The sequence below is a fragment of the Saccopteryx leptura genome, chromosome 3 (assembly GCF_036850995.1).
Source record: "Saccopteryx leptura isolate mSacLep1 chromosome 3, mSacLep1_pri_phased_curated, whole genome shotgun sequence".
Classification (NCBI taxonomy): Eukaryota; Metazoa; Chordata; class Mammalia; order Chiroptera; family Emballonuridae; genus Saccopteryx; species Saccopteryx leptura.
Genome location: NC_089505.1, coordinates 139,595,245 through 139,612,890, shown reverse-complemented (window position 1 = coordinate 139,612,890; position 17,646 = coordinate 139,595,245). Strand labels below are relative to the sequence as shown.

At 37.8% G+C, this 17,646-nt stretch overlaps 1 protein-coding gene and 2 pseudogenes across 2 annotated transcripts in view; all 3 read right to left on the bottom strand.

Annotated features, from left to right (window-relative positions):
• LEPR (leptin receptor) overlaps window positions 1-17,646 on the bottom strand; it is a 117,584-nt gene that overhangs the window by 78,937 nt on the left and 21,001 nt on the right. The window lies entirely within an intron of this gene.
• LOC136398329 (coiled-coil domain-containing protein 62-like) lies at window positions 3,338-4,114 on the bottom strand (annotated as a pseudogene).
• LOC136398328 (coiled-coil domain-containing protein 62 pseudogene) lies at window positions 4,116-4,977 on the bottom strand (annotated as a pseudogene).

Below are 17,646 nucleotides of genomic sequence, written 5' to 3'. Positions count from 1 at the left end.
TACACTGACATCATGATATTTCTTTAGGACTTCTAAAAACGAGTTCAGTTTGGAATCTTCATTATCTAATCATGTAAGATTATGCAAGTTCCTCCTAGTTTTTTTAATATTACCTGTCTCTGATACAAAATTTTCTCATAAAGCAAACCCAAGGGCAAGTTTCATAATGAAGATGTACCACAGATACAATATATCACTAGACTATGTTTCAAATGAACTGACTAGTGACCAGTCATTCAGTCCAACAATTAATCTGACTCACTTTTAACTCAGCTGAATATTATCTGCTGAATTAAGTAGCAAAATAGATGTTTTTTTCCTTACATAAGCTAACCATTCTTTTATTTAATGTTCCATGAAAAACACAAACTACTCTTATGGTTTGAAATCTTGCAATCAGGCTTTGCTCTGGTAAAACAAAGAGACAATCACAAGTATGAAAAGGTCATAGAAGAGAGTGTGAAAAGTGGTAACTTTCATAGACTCAAAGAGAAAATATTTCTATGTACCTTAAGTTGTACCAGAAAGAAATATAAGGAAGTTTAGAAAAACAAAAATAACACAGAAAAAGTGACAGAATGTTTTAAACACGAGGGGTAAAAATCAAGCAAAGGGGAACCTTATAGTAAGGTGACCAAACTAAGTCTAATATACAAAACGCCATTAATTTTAATTCAGTTCCTAAGGATGAGTTATTAATTTGCTTTAAGCTTTCTTTCAGTCAAATGTCTTCAATTATAAATTCAGAATACTTAAAATAAGAGCAACAGCTCTTAGGGAAATGTATAAATAATCCTAACATCAAGACCAGAAAAAAAAATTTTGTCTAACTTTACGATAACAGGTAGCATCCTCATGAACATCCTAACATTAGCAGAGTTTCATGGAAATTTCAAAATTCAGTCATTTCTCACCCCCTCCATTGCCAAGACCACATTCTAAGCCACCATCAATCACCTCTACCTTGGAAGATGAGAAGAGACTTTTAATTGGTCTCCCTGCTGCTCGCTGCCCTTGCTCCCCCATTCATTCTATTCTCTTTTTTTTTTCTTTTTTTTTTTTTAATTTTTATTTTATTTATTCATTTTAGAGAGGAGAGAGACAGAGAGAGAGAGAAAGAGGAGAGAGAGACAGGGGGGAGGAGCTGGAAGCATCAACTCTCATATGTGCCCTGACCAGGCAAGCCCAGGGTTTCGAACCGGCGACCTCAGCATTTCCAGGTCGACGCTTTATCCACTGCGCCACCACAGGTCAGGCGAGCTCATTCTATTCTCAATGCAACAGATCTTCCTAACACATAAGTCAGGTCATGTCTCTCTTTCCCAAAACACTGCAGTACTCCTCTTTGCACTCAGTACAAGTCCGAGTCCTACACAGCACTGCAAGATCCTGGATCTCTGTTGCTTCTCTGACCTCATCAACTACTGCTCTCCCCTTTGCTGAGGAGTCTTCCCTGATCAGTCTACCTAAAATTTCAGCATTTTCCACACCTCATTATGTCATATCTGCTGTTCTGCTTAACTTTTTTTTCATAATTTAACAATGTTCATATGCTTTTCTATTTTTCTTGTTTATTATCTCTCTCCACTAGGAGGTAAACTCCACCGACTAACAGATATTTTATTTTATGTTACTATTTTCTTTTCATCATTATATCCTTTGCATATAGAAGCCTTCCTCTCACATAGCAGATAATGCATATATATTCACTGAATGAATGACAGAAAGGTACATAGCATATTCTTTAAACAATTAAATGACAAGTTAAAGTGATAGTGTTTTAGACCTTAATAATTTTTTTAAAATACATATAAAACTTGATCTTTCAGCAAGCTGTTGTTGATGTAAGGAGATGGGATGACTACAGACTCAGACAAGATGGGGCTCTGCTCAGCTTTGGAACAGAACTTCAATTGTCAGTAACAGAGGAGGTAACTTCCAGTTAAAAATATTTTGTATCAAATCACTTTATGTCTACTTACATAGCAAAGTCCAGAGTTAAAACCACAAAAGAAGAGAATACTATTTCTCATATATTTATATTTGGAGTTGACTCTGATAAGGTACTGGTTATAATTTAAATGTATGCACTGGTTTAAAAAAATCAGAGAGTGAAAATAACATTTTATATACAGGAGTTCTCTGTTTGATGTTTATACTTGTAAAGAGCTTCCCTGGAGTTGCAGGAGTCTGCATTTTTACAGGGAAGTCTTTTTCTCTCTCAGCATAATTCCAAATTTGTATATATACAACAGAGAGTAAGGTCTAATTTCTTACGTATAAAAAATATTTTTGACATATGCAAATGGTTACCTAACTTGAAAACAAACAAAATAGGCCCTGGCCGGTTTGCTCAGTGGTAGAGCATCAGCCCGGAGTGTGGATGTCCCAGGGTCTATTCCCAGTCAGGGCACAGAGAAGCGCCCATCTACTTCTCCACCCCTCTCTGTCACCTTTCTCTCTCTCTCTCTCTCTCTCTCTCTCTCTCTCTCTCTCTTCTCCTCTCCTCCTGGAGCAAGTTGGCCCCAGGTGCGGAGGATGGCTCCATGGCCTCCACCTCAGGTGCTAAAAAATGGCTCGTTTTAATGGAGCAAGGGTCCCAGATGGGCAGAGCATCATCCTGCATCATCCTGTAGGGGGGTTGCCGGGAGCATGGGGCCTATGCAGGAGTCTGCTTCACTGCCCCCCCTCCTCTCGAAAGAAAGAAAGAAAGAAAGAAAGAAAGAAAGAAAGAAAGAAAGAGAGAAAGAAAGAGAGAGAGAGAGAAAGAAAGAAAGAAAAAGAAAGAGAGAAAGAGAGAGAGAGAGAGAGAGAAAGAGAGAGAGAGGGAGGGAGGGAGGGAGGGAGGAAGGAAGGAAGGAAGGAAGGAAGGAAGGAAGGAAGGAAGGAAGGAAGGAAGGGAGGGAGGGAGGGAGGGAGGGAGGGAGGGAGGGAGGGAGAGAGAAAGAGAGAAAGAGAGAGAGAGGGAGAGGGAGAGGGAGAGGGAGAGGGAGAGGGAGAGGGAGAGGGAGAGGGAGAGGGAGGAAGGAAGGAAGGAAGGAAGGAAGGAAGGAAGGAAGGAAGGAAGGAAGGAAGGAAGGAAGGAAGGAAGGAAGGAAGGAAGGAAGGAAGGAAGAAAGGAAGGAAGGAAGGAAGGGAGAAAGAAAGAAAAAAACACAAAATATAGACGTTTAAAAATTAACTTTCAGTTTCTGCTCCCCTTTGGTAAGAAATGTTGCTTATTCTCTTTTTGTTTTCAAGGTTATTAAGTATTGATATCTGCTTCCTGCTTTCCACATAGGTGAGAAATTGGCTCCCACAAATATTAAATATTGAAGCAGACCTTTGTTTTTGTCAGTTACCAAGAGGTGTTTTCCGAGCTGACTCTTCTGAGACGAGTTATTTTTGGCAGTGCTGTTAAGACTGTCAGGGCTGAGGGTAACAGAGTACTCAACCCCAGATCTGTAACCATCTGATGAGATTCCTCCAGCAAATGCTGAAGCTTACTTGTGGGAGAAAAATCTTCCTTTTACTTGGGCAATGCTACATCTTTGTTCACTAACAAAATCCTAGATGATTTTCTTATCAGAAGAGGACTCTGTCTCTACCGACTTCTCATCTTCTCTTAAGGCAGAATCCAAACACTGGGAATGCTGGATGGCAATTAGCCCACTTGTGGAGGAGTTTTATTTTGTTCCATTGGCACTTCCTGAACAAGTGCACAGACTTGTGTTGAACAACTCTCTACAGCTGAGAGGCTTGAACATCCTCATCCACTCAATATCAGACATCTGGTCTTCAGCCTGGATGATGAAGTTACTCGGGTGGCAGCACCTAAACTCACATGTCATTTTCACCCTGACAGGTTTTATTTTTATGGCAACATGAGACTCCCAATCTTTCTTGGTGTAATGCATCCAATTTTTCTGGTCATTTTGCACCAGAAGTGTTGGCCAGGCCCAGGGAAACACTGACATCATGCCATGGCTTTTATCAGGTCAAACTGATGTTTATGAGAGCTGTTTCTCTTCAGTCTGAATCCCAAGTCGATTACCTTTGGGGTACTTTTATTTTCAGATTCAATCTGGAGTTTTCCTCCCAGAGACCAAGACTTTTGTTTCTCCATTAAGTCTGGACTCCAGGGCCTTTGATTCTTCCATTTTTGAGTTATAGTATATCTGTATTCCTGAGAATTTACCACATTGACATTAAGAAACTGTAGCTCACTCTGCTGTTTTACATAAATCTGTGTCAGACTATGCAGTTCTGCATTTGTGCATTTTTGCTTTGATGTTGGAATATCAAATAATCATCTTTCTTTTTTTCTCTCTCTGCAGTGAAAACCATTTCATAGTGCAGGCAACTCTTTTCTTGCTTGAGGCAAATGATCTCTTCTTGCTGTTCATTATTTTCTGTTGTCTTTAATTTAGATCCTTTTTTTAGTTTATTGATTTCAATCTTAAGAGTGTTCAATTTCTGTTTATAGTCTTGCTTTTCCCTCACAATACAAGTCTCCACCATCTTAGCATCACCTAAGGCATGCTCTAACAATTTAAATTTACCCAAACAGTCCAATATGTGATTGACTGCCTCAATAATACCTTTTCCTCAAGGTCTTCAGAGAGGAGAGAGGAATGGGTTGCCTCCTGTGCCATTTTCTGAAGCTGTAGTTGAGTCTCCTAAAGAGCTAGCTGGTATTCCATTTGACCAGATTCTATGGTTTTTACTCTCTTCGTGAGTGACCTGATTATTTCAGTTCTTTTATGTAATTCACCTTCTAATTTGCTGCAACTCTCCTCTAAAGTCAACACTTTCTGCCAATCTGCTTCCCATGAAAGAAGTTGTCTGCAACCAGATCACTGAGCACTTTATTGCGAACTTTCAATTCTTCAGTGAGCAGAGCTGCTGCAGCTCTTTTTGTTGTATCTGGATAGTGGAAATCTCAACTTCTGAACCAATGTTCTGGTGCCCAACTGGAAGGCTGTGGAGAAGTTTGTTTTATAGATGTTTCCTCATGGCCACCCACCTCAGAAAGTGACTCTGCACAATGTCACCTTAGAATACCCATAGGTGAATGGTGGGCAAGCCCTGGAGCCCTGTGCCCTCCCTGGCCCAAGCAAGACCCGGCATATATTGCTTCGTAATATTTTCTTATAACCCTTTGTATTTCTGTGGTCTCAGTTACTACTTCCATCTTTTATTTCTGATTTTATTTGGGTTCTTTCTCTTTTTTTCTTTGAGTCTGGTTAAAAGCTGTCAATCTTGTTTATATATATTTTTTCAAAAAAACAGCTCCTCATTTTCTTTTCTTTTTTTTTTTTAGTTTCTATGTCATTTATTTCTGCTCTGATCTTTATTTTTTCTTTCTTTCTATTATTCTGGGCTTTGTTTGTTGTTCTTTTTCTAGTTTCGTTAGGTATAAGGTTAGACTATTTATTTATTCGAGATTTTTCTTCCTTCTTGAGGTAGGCTTGTACTGTTATGAATTTCCCTCTTAGGACTTTTGCTGTACCCCAAAAGATTTTTGAGTTGTTGCATGTTCATTTTCATTTGTCTCGAGGTAACTTATTTATTTATTTATTTATTTTTATTGATTTATTTTGAGAGAGAGAGAAAGAGAAAGGGAGAGACAGAGACAGAGAGAGAAACATTGATTTGTTGTTCCACCTATTTATGTATTTATTGGTTGATTGTTTCATCTGTCCTGACCTGGGGTCGAACCCACAATCTCAGCAAGTTGGGACAATGCTCCAACCAAATGAGCTACCCACGGGACCTCAAGATAACATTTGATTTCTTCCTTGATTTTATTGTTGATCCATTCATTGTTTAGTAACGTTACTTAGCCTCCATGTGTTTGCGTGTTCAAATTTTTTTCTTGTAATTGATTTCTAGTTTCATATCATTGTGGTCAGAGAAGATGCTTGATATGATTTCAATCTTTTTGAATTTATTAAGATTTGCCTTGTGTTCTAACATGTGAGCTAGCCTAGAGAATGCTCCATATGCACTTGAAAAGAATGTATATTCTGCACTTTGGGGTGAAATGCTCTTAAAATATCGATTAAATCCATCTGATCTAGTGTGTCATTTAAGGCCACTGTTTCCTTGTTGACATTTTTCTGGAAGATCTATCTACTGATGTCAATGGGATGTTAAAATCTCCCTTTATGACTCTATTACTGTCGATCTTTCCCTTTATATCCATCAAGATTTGCTTTATATATTTAGGTGCTCCTATGGCGGGTGCATAAATGTTTATAAGAGTTATATCATTTTGTTGGATTTATCTCTTTTGTATTATATAATGTCCTTCTTTGTCTCTTGTCATGGCCTTTGTATTGAAGTCCATTTTGTCAGATGTAAGTATTACTACCCCAGTTTTTATTCTTTTGTTTCCATTTGCATGAAATAACTTTTCCCATCCCTTTACTTTCAGTGTGGGTATATATCTTTTGTTCTCAGATGGGTCTCTGTAAGACGGTATATATATGGATCTTGTTTTCTTACCCACTCAGCTACCCCATGTCTTTTCAGTTGAACATTTAAAGTAATTATTGATAGATACTTATTTATTGCATTTTATTCTTCATATCTATGCTCCTCTCTTTTATTTTTTTCCTTTCTTCTTTTTTTTTTTAAAAAAAACCCTTTAACATTTCTTCTACTACTGGTTTACTGGTCAGGTACTCCTTTCATTTCCTTGTCTAAGAAGCTCTTTATTTTGCCTTCAATTTTAAATGATAGTCTTCCTGAGTAGCATAGTCTGGGTTGTAGGTCCTTGTTTTTCATCACTTTGAATATTTATATCAATCCCTTCTGGCCTGAGGTGTTTCTGTTAAGAAACCAGCTGATAGCCTAATGGGAGCTTCCTTGTAGGTAATTGTCTTTCTCTTGCTACTCTTAAGATTCTCTCTTTATCTTTAACCTTTCCCATTTTAATTATGATGTGTCTTGGTGTGGGCCTCTTTGGGTTCATCTTGATTGAGACTCGATCTGTACTTCCTATACAGTTGTGTTTTTTTCACCAAGTTAGGGAAGTTTTCAGCCATTACTTCTTCAAAGAAGTTCTTATCCCTTGCTCTCTCTCTCTCTTCTCCTTCTGGCACCATTATGATGCAGATGTTGTTATGCTTGACATTGTCCCAGAAGTCCCTTAGACTTTTCTCATATTTTTAAATTCTTTTTTTTTTTTATTGCTCTGGGTAAAGCCAGTAGCCATGGCCACCATCACAGCTGCCTGGCCCATGCAGGTTCACATTAGATTCGGACAGACGGTAATGATACAATGAAGCCAAGAACTGGTGGGCCATTAGCTTTAATCCTAGCTTGCACCCAGCAGGCAAGTAAAAACACACACTGGGCTCCAAAAGCCACTCATTCTGTGCTCACAAAGCTACTGACTTATCCAAGTTTCCTAGAATCAAAGGTTTCTAGCTCACTAGCCTTATTCCCCTCTGTTCCCCATCTCCTTCTCTCTGCATAAACTCTGCACAAACTGGTTTCTCCTTCAGCATTCTGCCATCTTGGCTGCTTCTCCTGGCCTCCTCCACTTGGCCTTTCTCTGCTCTTTAACCTGCTCTCTGCTCTAATGCTAATCTCAGGAACCAAGAGAAAGCAAGCTCCCAGTCTGCCCCATTTTATAGTGTAGAAATCACAACCTTTAATCCAATATACAAATAAGGAAGTCTCTGATACAAAGTCACTTATCTGAAGCATAATTGGATTCCTCATGAGAGTGCACCAGCCCACATCAAAAAGGGTGGGAAAAGCTTAGTCCCAAAACCAAGCCCCAGGCTACAAGGATCCTGCCCGCCCACAGCCCGTCCCCAACACACATTAATACAATCACACCCATCCCAAGCAATCACCTGGGCAACGAGCTTCCATGTGGGCAGCACCATCTTTAACAAAGTGAGCATAATACATTTTATCTGCCCAACACTCTGCTTGGGTGTTTTCACTTATCTTGTCATTTAAATTACTGATTCAATCCTCTGCCTCATCTAAGCTACTGTTGATTGTTTCCAGTATATACTTCAATTCAGATATTGAATTCTTCATTTCTGACAGGTTTTTTTTATGGTTTCTATGTCCTTTGTAATGATTGATGTAGATAAATAAATGGAGTGCTCAATCCTCAGGCAATCCTCCACAAGTATAGCTCCCTGAATTGAGCCACTGACAGACACCAAGCTATGAAGAGTTTAAGATAATATTGCCTAACATTCTCCTGGAATGTAGTCATTCTATGTTGACAGTTAAAAGGAGTAATGTGTCTTATGTGCATTTTTTTAAAAACTCTTTCCGAAGCATACAAAGACTTATTTATAGGTTGATCTAAATAATGCATCCATTATACCTGGATGTGGAGGCAATAATTCAATTTGCATAACACACTGTTGGTCAAATAAGTTTGTAAATATGATATATGTTTGCTCACTTATAGTTTCCATTGGGTGTGGGGACAGGCTGTAAGCAGGCAGTGTGGTTATAGCCTAAGGCTTAGTTTTAAAACTAAGCTTTTCCCCATATCCTTGAACAATTGCATGATGTGGGGTGGTGCACTCTCATGAGGAATCCCATTATGTCTCAGATAAGTGACTTTGTATCAGAGACTTCCTTGTTTGTATATTGGATTAAAGCTTTTGATTTCTACATTATAAAGTGGGGCAGACCGGGAGCTTGCTCTTTGGTTCCTGAGATTAGCATTAGGCACAGCAGAGTAAGGCCACATGGAGGAGAGAAGAAGCAGCCAAGATGGTGGAGTGCTGAAGGAGAAGCCAGTTTGTGCAGAGTTTGTGCAGAGAGAAGGAGATGGGGAACAGAGGTGAATGAGACTGGTGAGGTTAGAAACTTTTGATTCTAGGAAACTCGAATAAGTCAGTAGCTATGGGAGCCCTGAATGGAAAAGGAAGTGTCTTCCCACTGTGTGTATTTCTTGCCCCCCAGATGCAAGCTAGGATTAAAACTAATGGCCCACCAGTTCTTGGCTTTATTGTTTCATTACCGTCTGTCTGAATCTAATGAGAACCTGCATGGGCCAGGCGGCTGTGATGGTGGCCGTGGCTACTGGCTTTACACACACCAAACACAATAAGTATACTAGACACATCACTAACTCATTAGTGATTACTATAAACTTTAAACAAAAGGAATATCAAAATCTATATTCTACTGAATTGTGATATTATGGGTTTTCAGAAGAAAACAGACTAACTTCTATCATAGGGAACTCTCTTTAACAATATGGTCTCAATCAGTGCTTGAATTGGTGGTTGGACAGAAAAGAAATTATTCACATCTTCCTCCAATGGTCTCAAAAAGTCTCAAGGTTTGTAAAAAAGTTTATGAGTAAGAAAAGCAATTCTGACAATTCTGTTATTTTAATGAATAAACTCAATAAGCTCCATCTGTCACTAATTTTTCTCTTACTTTTTTGCAGGAGAAATAGCCATCTATCTTTCACATGAACAACATTTAAGCATTTCATTTAAATATAAATGAAAAACACTATTTCTTCAAGTGTCAAAAATTTAACAAAATAAATATTGTCTGGTCTATTTATAGTAACCTTATCATTTTAATTGTTTACTTTTATTTCTTCTCTTAGGATAAAAATTGGTTGTGTTATTTCCATAAAGTAGCTTTAAAGACTTAAATTGTTTTTGAAATTAAAAAGATTTGTTTTTCATTTTCTTGGCATAAGCATGTCATTTTGAAAACACACTTTCAAGTACTTTAATTTCTGATATGACTCTAATTGTCTGATCTTATCTCAAATTAACTCCTTGAAAATGCAGAGGGATCAGCTATGATTCATAAACTTAAAATCAACAAATTTGAGTCAGAATAGGTATCTTACCTACAAAGTAATTGTAAAATCTGTACATAGATCAACTCATTTAAATATTAACTGAATATCTGATAAAATGTAAGTCACCATATAAGGTGCTAAAAATATAAAAATTAATGAGGTTGTAATTTACTTTGAGAAGTAACATCATTTTATGATTCCTTTATATGTCATATAATACCTATATGAATAAAGTACCATGGGACTTCAGATTCAAAATGGCAAACTGAACAAATAGATTGTCTCTCCTCCTGAGGTACATTTAGAATTATAGTAAAGTAAATCATACCAACCCATGAGAACAGAGAGAATGAGACAGGACCAGCAGCAAAAGAGAGCTTTAAACACATACTTGGAAGATCAGTGAAATAGAATGAAAGAAGTAACCACCTAGGACATTTGGGGAAGGAGCTGTCATCAATGAGGAAACAAATTTGCTTGACAAAACCCTAGAGATGTTCTGAATGGTAAGAGGTAGAGGGAGAAATAAAAGAAGAGAATGTTTTGATCTATATAGGTAAAATCTGACTTCTTCATCCCCTTATAGACAGTTCAGAGCAGCCTAATCCTATTTTCTGTAACTGTCAGGGGAGTGGTTTTACAAATAACTCCAGCTAGTTTAGGTAGAAAAGAAATTTATTGAAGAATTTGAGGTCTTTCACAGAAACTCAGCAAGGACCAAGAACCCAACAAATAAAGCACACACAGCCAAGAACCACACCCAAAATCCCATGTAGATTGCTGTAGATAAGACAGTCCTGCCATCACACCAAGTCACTGCATGTTATAACTAAAATCTCAATGCCCTCTACCTCTAAGTTCCTCTAATCTCATCTGCTCTTTTATATCCCACACTTCTGATCTAAAATCTGGCATAAATGCCTCTAATTGGTAGAGTCTAGTTCACAGTCTGCATGCAAGCAGCTATACATTTATAAAGCGGGGAATTCTGTAAACATAGGTAAAATATTAAAAAATGTCAATGGCCAAAGAGGATAAAAAATTGTCCAGCCCGGGCCAGGTAACTCAGTTGGTTATAGCATCATCCCAAATGCCAAAGGTATAGGTTTGATCCCCAGTCAGGGCACATACAAGAATCAACCAATGGATACATAAATAGATGGAAAAACATTGATGTCTCTCTCTCTCTCTCTCTCACTACCTCTCTCTCTCTCTCTCCCTCCCTCTCTCCCTAAAATAAATAAATTAATAAAATTTTTAAAAATTGTCCTATATACTCACATGTTAAAGAGTAAAAAGTACAAGTAATTAGAGAAGAACTTAGGCTTTTAGTATAGACTTGGCACCAACATAAGAACCTTATATGTTCTGACATTTAGGAGGACAGGCCTTCAATATAAATGGCAGCTCCCTGCTCAGTGCTTGAAATGAAGCTTAACGGTGGATAAACACTGCCCATATGCAGAGAATTCACATTTTTCTCATTTCTTCATGAACAGCCATTCTGAATTGAGACATTAAGACATGAAGAAAGTCTTTGGCATAATGGAAAAGTTTGTGAAAAATAAGAAAAAAAGAAAAACCTACCATAGGGGACATAGCAATAAATCAGAGAAAAGAAAAGCTTTAACAAATGTTAATGGCATCCTCAGACACATTTCAGAAGACTTTGCAACCATAAATTCAAAGATTGTTTTAACAAAAGAATAATTAGAGAAAAAGAACTTGGAAAATAAAATGGATAATTGTAAACAAACTTTTCACTGAAAAGTTTAGAAAAATATTTGTGTAATTAATTCCTTGCCAAAGGGGAAAAAGCCAACAGAGAAAAGAAGCTTAAGATAAAAACCGTCAGATTCATATCCAACCTATAGTATTTTCAGAAAAAAAAAAAATCAATGAGATAATGAGAAAAATTTCCAGAGCTAATAAGAGACACAAATCTTCAAACTGAAAAAAAAAAAAAATTCACCAAGATCTAAAGAAGATAAAAAAAGTTTCAAGAGAAGAAAATACACTAAAGGAATGAGAAACAGAATGGAAACAAATACTTCATACCCAAACACTGCATATTAGGGGATAATCCAATAGTTCCTGATGGAAAATCACTTACAGTTTAAATTTCTATTAGCCAGTCAATCCAGTATCAGAGCAAAACAAATTTTTTTTTTAATAATACAATGGCCTAGAAAATTTATGTCTTGTGAATTTTTTTTCTCAGAAGTATCTTTATGAGGGTATTCCAGCAAAATGAGGAGTAAACCAAAAAAGAAAAAGAACATGTATTCAAGAAATTGTGACTACAGCCCAATTGATGGCTCCACAGACTTAAGCTGCTGGAGTACAGGTGGCCCCAAAAGGAAATGGCTGGAGGAATGTGAGAATGGAGGCAACTCAGTACATAATATCATTCTGAAGCAGCAGAAAATAAAACAGGACACAGAATAGAATAAGGAAAAAAAAGAAGTCAGAGCTCAGAACTGAAGCCACTATTCAAATAAGAACATGAGCTCAGAGGTCTTCAAAAAGAAGAATGGAATAGCCTGACCTGTGGTGGCACAATGGATAAGAACATCAACCTGGAACGCTGAAGTCGTCAGTTCAAGGCCCGAGGCCTGCCCAGTGAAGGTGCATACAAGAGGCCAGTACTACAGTCTGATGCTTCCCACTCCTCCCCCCTTCTCTCTCTATCTCTCTCCTCTCTCTAATAAGCCAATAAATAAAATCTTTAAAAAACAACAACAAAAATGAAACAGTCAAAAAAATAAAGAGAATGACTAAAAAAAATGAAAATTAAGGATATAATGAAGAAAGACCATATGTCTTCTCCCAATAAGAAAGAATAATAAAATGAATTGAAAAACACTTTACTGAAAGTCCTGATCTAAATATGAACCAAATGAATTATGGCATAAATTTGAGCAAATGCTGGGTTTAAGGAACCCATTTGAAAAAATTAAAATTTTAAAGTAATAAAAGATTTATTTGCAACACATCACAATGTATTGAATTTTCAACTCTTTGTTTCAACCAATAGATTAAAATAAAACATTTAATCAATTACCATACTAAACATAAAATATGGTCAGTATTCTCACTGTAGTTGCCAAATTTGAGTGGTATAATTATATAGAGATAGTGGGAAGACAAAGGGTGAAATATCCCAAACTCATGAAGCTGGGGGTCAAGAGAAACTGCAATAAATGGAATAAGAAATAGTAGCGGGAATTACCAATGTACCAATAAAAGAGCCCAGAAAATTAATATAATTATATGTAAAGGAGGGAGAAAGAAAAGAAAAAGTGAAATTAACACACTGAATTCTCTTCTACCGTGCTTTCTGTTTAAAGTTGTTAAATGAAAAGAAACAAAAAAAGCAGTCAGTACAAGCATATTATTTAGCCCTAGAAAAGTAACCACAGGTCTAAGAACCAAAACCAGAAATGGTTCAAGTTAGTTGTTCCCAAGAATAGGACTGGCATAGTGAGGGTAGTGGGCCTGGGGATTACTGTTTTATTACTCCAGTATGTTTCTGTAGCCATATTCATGAATTATTTCCATGCAAAATTATTATTTAGTCCTTTTAATTAGAAAATAGCTACTGTCAAAGTCTTAGGGACCAGCAAAAATGTCACAGAATTGAAATTTTAGTTAAGCGCCAAAAATACAAAAGAAGAGAATAGTGTTGCATTTCTTTTATTTTAAGAGTCACAATATTTTCACACCTCTGATATCAGGATCTTTGTTAAAACTGATGTCATCTTAAAATCACCGATAGCCTAGTAGCAGCTGTGATCTAGTTGTCACTGATTGCATACAAGCAAACTGGGGCAATTGCCTCATGAGAGATTGAACAATATTAACCCATCAATATTTTGGTCAAAAAACTATTTAAAGACCAGTTAAAGAAGGAATATGAACACTGAGTATTGTCTAGAAACCTTACATTGACATATTAAGGTAGTATCAATAAAGAGCCAGCATAAAATTTGCAAAATTGACCAACTTGGAAGAAAACTTCAGAAACAATAGTGAAGCTTTCTGTTATGAAGTGCTATATCACAAATATTCTTGATAATCCAGAGTATGATATTGTTTGGGAAAACATGAACATCAACAACACTGAGATGCACAGTGATTAAAAAGAAAACCAGATTCTGAATATTAAAGTAATTTCTTAACCAATTTCTTTCATTTATACTTTCTTAGGAAAGTGGTAGGATTTAAACAAAATCCTCATTTGAATAACTTTTAAAAAGGAGTTTCTTAGAGGGGACATCAAAGTAATGGAGGCATGAGAGATTCTCCTGATCTCTTCTTTTGAAATTTCAACAAACTGAACAACTATAATGCAGCAAAGAAACCCCAGCTGGGCTCAAGGGGGGGCCTAAAAGATCCTTGCACGGAATGGACTAAAGGTGGGAAAGACTGAAAAGAGGGGGCAGAAGACAAAATACATCTGCAGTGGGCTCTAAAGAAGAGACAAACCCAGATGGACTGGGTTTTTGTTGGTTTGTTTGTTTTCTCAGCTGGACTGTAGAAAGGAGGGAAGTTCAAGCTGTCTGGATTTTGTCTGATGGGTATGGAGAAGGAAACCCGAGTAACTGAGTCTCCTTTTGCTGGGAGGAGCAGTGAGATAGAGGGGCAGAGGGGGACATAAACCAAAGCGACCAGAGCACAGGGTCATCGCCAGTGTTCCCGTGGTCAGCCTGTTACCAGCACTAGGCAGAGAAAGAAAATTAAAGTACAGCCCCCCAGCCTCCCAGATCCTGCCTCCCTTACCTCATGGTACAGAGAGTGGCAGAGACAATCCCCACAGCTAGCTCCCCAGAGCCACTCTCTTCTCTGAAAAACAGAGGTGCTCCATGTCTGGTCCCTGAGTCTGCTGAAATGTGGAGAGGAGTGCTTGGAGGCCTGAGATCGCCATTGCTAGAGTCATAAAGCCGGAAAGCTGAAGCTGTAAAGCCAAATTCGTAAAGACCTCACAACAAACAGCCAGACTCACCAACACTGCTGCAGCCCTGCCTCCGCCACTGCAACAGCAACATCTCAGCAGTGGGCAGCCCAGGAACTTCACAGAGCTAAAACTTCTAATACAGCAAAACCTACTGAAAGAAACTTCTCAAAACCAAAATTTTTTTTTTCATTTTCTCCATTTGTTCTTATTCTTTTCCCTCTTTTTCTTTTTTGAATTTTACTTTGTTTAATTTTTATATTTTCTATTCTTATTTTTTGTGGGTGTTTTTGTTTTTGAATTTTTTTCTTTTTGATCTCTGTTTTCAGTGGGTTTTCCTTTATATTTGACAAATTTTTTCATTTTTCTAGTTGTATTTTTGTTAGGGTTCTTAACAATAACACCCTAAAATGCCATCAAGGAAGAAGAAATCAAATACCATGGCTACACAAGACAGAGATGTAGTTCATAAAGAAAATGAAAAATCTCCAGGAAAAAAATCTCAATCATATGGGAACCTTGGAGTTAAAGGATAGGAAATTCAAACATGAAGTTCTGAAAAAACTTCAAGAGATGTGAGAAGACAGCAATAGGTAACTTAATGACCTCAGAGCTGAGACTATAACTTTAAAAACAGAGATGGGCCCTGACCGATTGGCTCAGCGGTAGAGGGTCGGCCTGGCGTGCAGGGGACCCAGGTTCGATTCCTGGCCAGGGCACATAGGAGAAGCGCCCATTTGCTTCTCCACCCCCACCCCCTCCTTCCTCTCTGTCTCTCTCTTCCCCTCCCGCAGCCAAGGCTCCATTGGAGCAAAAGATGGCCCGGGCACTGGGGATGGCTCCTTGGCCTCTGCCCCAGGCACTAGAGTGGCTCTGGTCGCGGCAGAGCGACGCCCCGGAGGGGCAGAGCATCGCCCCCTGGTGGGCAGAGCATCGCCCCTGGTGGGCATGCCGGGTGGATCCCGGTCGGGCGCATGCGGGAGTCTGTCTGACTGTCTCTCCCCATTTCCAGCTTCAGAAAAATACAAAAAAGAAAAAAAAAACAGAGATGAAGAACTCAATATAAGAAATGAAGACTGAGGTAGCAAGTTTAGCTAATAGAACAAGCCACATAGGGGAAAGAATCAGTGACATCAAAGACAGGTAACTAGAGATGCTACAGAGAAAAGAGGAAGACTCACAAATTTAAAAAACTGAGAGAGTGCTACAAGAATTGTCTGACTACATCAGAAAGAGCAATATAAGAATAATGGGTATATCAGAAGAAGAAAAAAATGGAGAGCTTATTTGAACAAATAATGCAGAGAATTTCTCAAACCTATAGAAACAGTTAAAGCCTCAAATTTAAGAAGCAAACAGAATGCTGAGTTACCTCAACCCAAACGACCTACTGCAAGATACACTGTTAATATAATAGTCAAAAATCAATGACAAAGAAATAATCCTCATGGCAGCTAAGGAAAAGAAGAACATAACCTATAAATGAAAGTCCATTAGGTTATCATCACACTTCTCAGCAGACACTCTACAAACCAGAAAAAATGGAACCAAACAATCAAAGTACTGAAAGAGATGAATTACCGACAAGAATACTATATCCATCAAAGTTATCCTTCAAATATGAAGGGAAAATACTTTAGCACACATACAAAAGCTGAGGGAATTTATGACCAGAAAACCCCAAAGCAGAAAATACTTAAGGGGTTATTTGACCAGACACAAAGAACAAAACAAATAAAAACTACAAGAAAAAGCTACAACAAGGTCATAATAAAAGCAAGGATAATCTATGACAACAATAACATAAAGGGTAGAGTATAAAGATCTGAGGTAGCAAAGGCGAATGGAGTGCAGAAGCATCATTAGACAAAGGACTCCTATACATATGAACATTTTTCTCTTAATTACCTAATGGTAAACACTCATGAAAAAGCCACTACAGAAATACACAGCTTAAAAAAAAGAAGAAGAAGAAACAGGGGAAAGAAGTATGGAATACCACCACACAAAAACACCTAACTGAAACACAAAAGAAAGGAACCAAGGAAAACATAGAGCTACCAGAAAACAAAACAGAAAATGGCTATAGGACAGTGATGGGCAATCTTTTGAGCTTGGTGTGTCAAAATTCGCCAAAAAACTGAGCATAACTCAGGTGGTGTGTCACTTCGAGGAAAAAACCATAATTTCACGATATTTATAGTTTAAATAACAAAAATGTATAATTGTAAATATATAACTGTATTTAATAAACCAAAAACTAATTATTTAACTTACCTGCTTAGTGACTTCTTTGTTCATCTGTCAGTCCGTTTATTTTGTTGGTCTTGATATTATTTAACTTGTGTGGGGTGCCGTGAACTAAGATAAGTGAGGGGGAGGGGGAAATTCTTTAACTAACCTGCCTATTAGTGACTTTTTTGTTGCTGAATTTCATTGGCTAAATCTTCAATTGAAGGTCGGTATTTTGTACACTTCAATCCCAAGCAAGCGCTACTAACTTCATCTGTCAATCTGTTTCTTATGTTGGTTTTGATATTATTTAATGCTGAGAATAAGGTCTCACAAAAGTACATAGAGGGAAAAATTGTGAGTAAAGCCATGGTTATGTTTTTCAGGGTGCTAAAAGTGTCTGGTAATCGGTTCCAGGCACTCCAAATTTCCTGTTCCTAGTGGCACTCCTCTTGATTCTCCAAGCGGCACCTTTCCAGATTCTCAAGCTTTGACCTCAAGTCGACAAACACCTGAGCCCAGATGCTGTCTTGAAATTCTGCAAATTGCATCTTATGTAAATTAAGATGGCCGCTATTTCTAATGGCGGGAAACGGCACCCATAGCACAGGCCCTTGCCTCTCCCAGCCTCCCCCTCACTTATCTCAGTAATGATGGTCAATTA